Source organism: Crocuta crocuta, unplaced genomic scaffold (genome assembly GCF_008692635.1).
Source record: "Crocuta crocuta isolate KB4526 unplaced genomic scaffold, BGI_CrCroc_1.0 scaffold175, whole genome shotgun sequence".
NCBI lineage: Eukaryota > Metazoa > Chordata > Mammalia > Carnivora > Hyaenidae > Crocuta > Crocuta crocuta.
In genome coordinates, this window is record NW_027530988.1 from 2,697,717 (window position 1) to 2,701,860 (window position 4,144).

Below are 4,144 nucleotides of genomic sequence, written 5' to 3' on the forward strand. Positions count from 1 at the left end.
CCCGGGGCCCACGTTACCCAGGGCATGCCAGGAAGGGGAGGGTGCAAGGACAGGGAGAAGGACAGGCCCGCTGCTCTGCTCCCAGTTCTTACCTTACAGCCACACAAGTGGGCGGGAGCTCCGGACCGGCTTGGTTAAGGACTAGGGCCAGACTGAGTCTCCCCCTCCTGCCTCCCCTTAGGAGGACTCCTTAGGCTAGGTTTCCAGCCAGAGGGCTGCAGGTCACAGACACCCGCATATAATAAGTGCTTCCTTGGAATAAACAACCTCAGTACATACGGGGTTCCCAACAGCCCTTGGGCAGTGCTGAGCTGCTTTCACCTGGGCTAATAAATGAAAAACAAAACAACAGCAGCCACGTTTGGCTCATCAGAGGGTTTCTGCCAGCTTGGGGTACTTGTGTGCTTGAGGGACAGGGGAGGAGGGAGAGGAGGAAATGGAGCTGGGTGAAGTGGGGACTTGGCATATCTGCCGCTCCACCTGGGAGCACTTTGTCTGCATTAATACATTTCAAGTTAACCCCTTCATCTCTGATTCCTAAGGAAAGATCTGGAGAAAAAAAGTATCAAGGCATGGGGAATTCTAGGGTATCCAGGGATGGCCATAGGTAAGGATTATGATAAACCGAGTGATGACAATCCAGACGGAGGATTCTGTGTCTTACAACTCTTGAGGGTATCCAACCTTGATCGGATGTTGTGGCCCCATGGGAATAAAAAGCTGCAGTCCCAGGCCTGGTTTCTTCTTTCCAGACCACGCTGGCAGTGGGTCCCTTGTCCCACCAGTGTGTATCGCTCACTCTTGCAATGAACATTCCCGGTTGTGTCTGTCCAGGCCTAATGAGCGGGAGGGCAGCTCAAGGGGCAGTGCGAGGGCAGAGGGTCCTGGTGCTGCATCTGGGGAAGGAGGGGCGGTCCCAGGGTGGCCTGCTTCAGATTTCTGTGTCTCCCTCTCTCTCTCTGCCCCTCCCCCTCACACTTTATCTCTCTCTCTCTCTCTCAAAAATAAATAAGCATTGAAAACAAAACAAAACAAAAAAACCCCCACAAAACTCTCAACCCATTGCTCTTGTGAAGCTCCAGGGAGAAAGTGTCTCTCCTCCTCCCCAAATAACAATTAATCCACTTCCCCCAAGGGATGGCCATCAGAAGTTTTCACCGAGGCTTTCAAGCTGCCAGATCTCAAATCTCCAGTTACTGGTTTGAGTGGTGCACGTGGCTATTCTGCAGGGTTCCCAGAAGACTGAAGAGAGAGGAAGGCAGGAAAGGAAGATCAGAGAGGAAACTCTTAATAAACTAATCACACACAAAGAGAGCTTCGGTCTCTCAACAACTAGATGCTCTACTTGTTAGAAAATGAAAATTTTAAATGCAACACTCAATGCCATTAAATTTACATATCAATTTTGAAACTCCCTTTACTTCTCCCTAAGTAAAAAATCAGGACAGTTTTAGAATGTGAGGTCCTAGGAGGGAAGGAATCCAGGGCCACCTTTTCCCCCTTTCTGGTGACCCAGCTTCTGGGAGTAATTGACAAAAGATGCTGGTGGTAAAGATGGCTCCTTGGTGATCCGAAGCACCGCAGGTGTGGGGATGAGATGTGGGGCCTTGGAGTTTAATGAATGGATAACTCAGCAGCCAGCCCAACCCAAACACCAGGCATTTTGGGTCTTGAATGTCCTGGGTCAGACTCTACCAAGAAGATGACCGTTTTTCATCCAAAGCAAGTGACCCCCTTGGCCAATTAAACAGCTTACAGATGGCACCATTAGCTCCCATGTAGAGTTCCTTTCAACAGACAGGACGGAGTGTGGGATGCCAATCAAAAGAAGCCGTCACCCCCACCACCCAACTTCAGAACAGCCCACCTCAGATGGAGCCATTTCCAGAATTCTCTTCCACCTCCTTTCTTCTCTTCCTTGTCCTCCTGAAGTTTAGCAGCTGACTCCACGCCAGTCCTTTCAGGGAGGCTCAGTGCCCCTCCTGTCTTGTTTCATTTGTTGGGAAATAAGAACTGACGCAGGTGCAGGGAGGTGTAGCCCTCTGAGTCTGTGAGATCTAAGCCCACTTGCTTGTCATGGAGGCTGTGTTTTTCCTGCCAGATATGCTGGCCTCCCTCCAGTGCACCTGGTCTCTTGCCTTTACCAGAAGAGGCTGAAATGGGCTCATCACCTGCCTTTGGAACATTTGTGCCCAGGATCATGGAAAAGATCATACAGTGATCTGGTTTACTTCTCCCTTCCCTTGCCCCTGCCATTTTACAGATAAAGAGACTGAATCCCATGGAGGGGAGGGGACTTGGCCATGTGGTGGGCTGGTAGGAGAAGTGGTCCAGAGATGAGGTTCCCTGATCCTCAGTCTGGCCTTGCCATGAGAAAGTCCTGTGTCAGGTTCACTTGGCCCATTACCTGCCCCACAGATGATCCCCTAATAAGTTCTCTTTTCCAGGGCAGGAGTTTCTGCATTTGAACAGGGAGTGCTGTGGACTGAAAGTCTATGTACCCCTAAAATTCATATATCGAAATCCTAATCCCTATATGGTGGTATTTGGAGATGGGGCCTTTTTTTAAAAGTTTATTTTTATTTTGAGACAGAGAGAGAGTGGGGGAGGGGCAGATAGAGAGGGAGACCAAATCCCAAGGAGGCTCAACACGATCAGCACAGAGCCCGATGCGGGGCTTGAACTCATGAACCGAGAGACGGTGACCTGAGCTGAAACCAAGAGTCGGAGGCTTAATCAACGGAGCCACCCAGGCGCCCCAGGAGATGGGTTATTCGGGTTAGATGAGGTCATGAGAGTGCAGCCTTCATGATGGGGTAAGAGGGCTTATAAAAGGGACATGAGGGGCACCTGGGTGGCTCAGTGGGTTAAGCGGCTGACTCCTGATTTCAGCTCAGGTCATGATCTCACAGTTCGTGATTCGAGCCCCGCTACAGGTCCTGTGCTGATAGCGCGGAGCCTGCTTCAGATTCCCTGTCTCCCTCTCTCTGCCCCTCTCCTACTTGTGTTTGCACTCTTTCTCTCTCTTTCTCTCAAAAATAAATAAATGTTAAAAACAAATTTTAAAAAAAGGGGCAGAGGGGGACATGAGATCTCTCTCTTTCTCTCAACCAGGTAAGGCTAGAGCAAGAAAATGGCCATTGGAAACCAGGAAAATTGCTCTCACCTGAACCTGACTAAGGGGGCACTCTGATCTCAGATTCTGGGCCTCCAGAGGTGTGAGAAATAGATGTCTGTTGTTAAGCCAGCCTGTCAGTGGTGTTTTGTTATAGCAGCCCAGGCTGTCTGAGGCTGTGGAGCTGACACTAACCCCTGCCCACGTGACTTTGCTATGGTGTTGTTGATGGGTCAGAGAGCCTGGCCATCTATGTCAGCCACGAGTGGGCCCATTCTCAGGGACCTTCCCTAGCTCAGGCTTTAGAATATACTGTATTAAAGCTTTCTGGTCTCTCACAAAAAGCTGCTGAAGTGATCCTTACTTAGTGTTGAATCCATATTTTAAAAAATATGCTCAATTTCTATTATGACTCAGGCAGTATAGTAAGAAAGATCAACTAATTGAATTAATATCTGTACTCTTTAGTTTGAAGGGTAGCCTGGAGCTGACCCGGCACAATTAGTCAGGCCTTGGTCCTGATGGACTGGACCCCCATCCCCCCCCCCCCCAGCACTAGGCAAGGGTGTTCAGTTAGACATAAACAATTCGGGGGGATACTGCCACCAGACAAGCCCATTCTCTCCCCTTGATGGATGAGGACAAAAACAAGATCACTCTGAAATCATGTCTGAACACAGACAAATTATTTTTTAAGGGAGTTTTAAAAATTGTTTATTTATTTATTTTGAGAGAGAGAGAGAGAAGGGAAGGGGCAGAGAGAGAGAGAGAATCCCAAGCAGGCTTCACACTGTCTGCATAGACCCTGATGTGGGGCTCAAACTCACAAACTGCAGGATCACGACCTGAGCCGAAATCAAGTCAGATACTTAACCGATTGAGCCACCCAGGAGCCCCTGAATATAGACAAATTGTTGTCCAAACCACAAAAATCTGAACATCTGTCCTCCATCCTGAATAATGGATGACGGCTGCTGCTTCGTCAACAGCCCCCATAACTTTGCCCTTTTCTTCTCTCCTTCTACATAC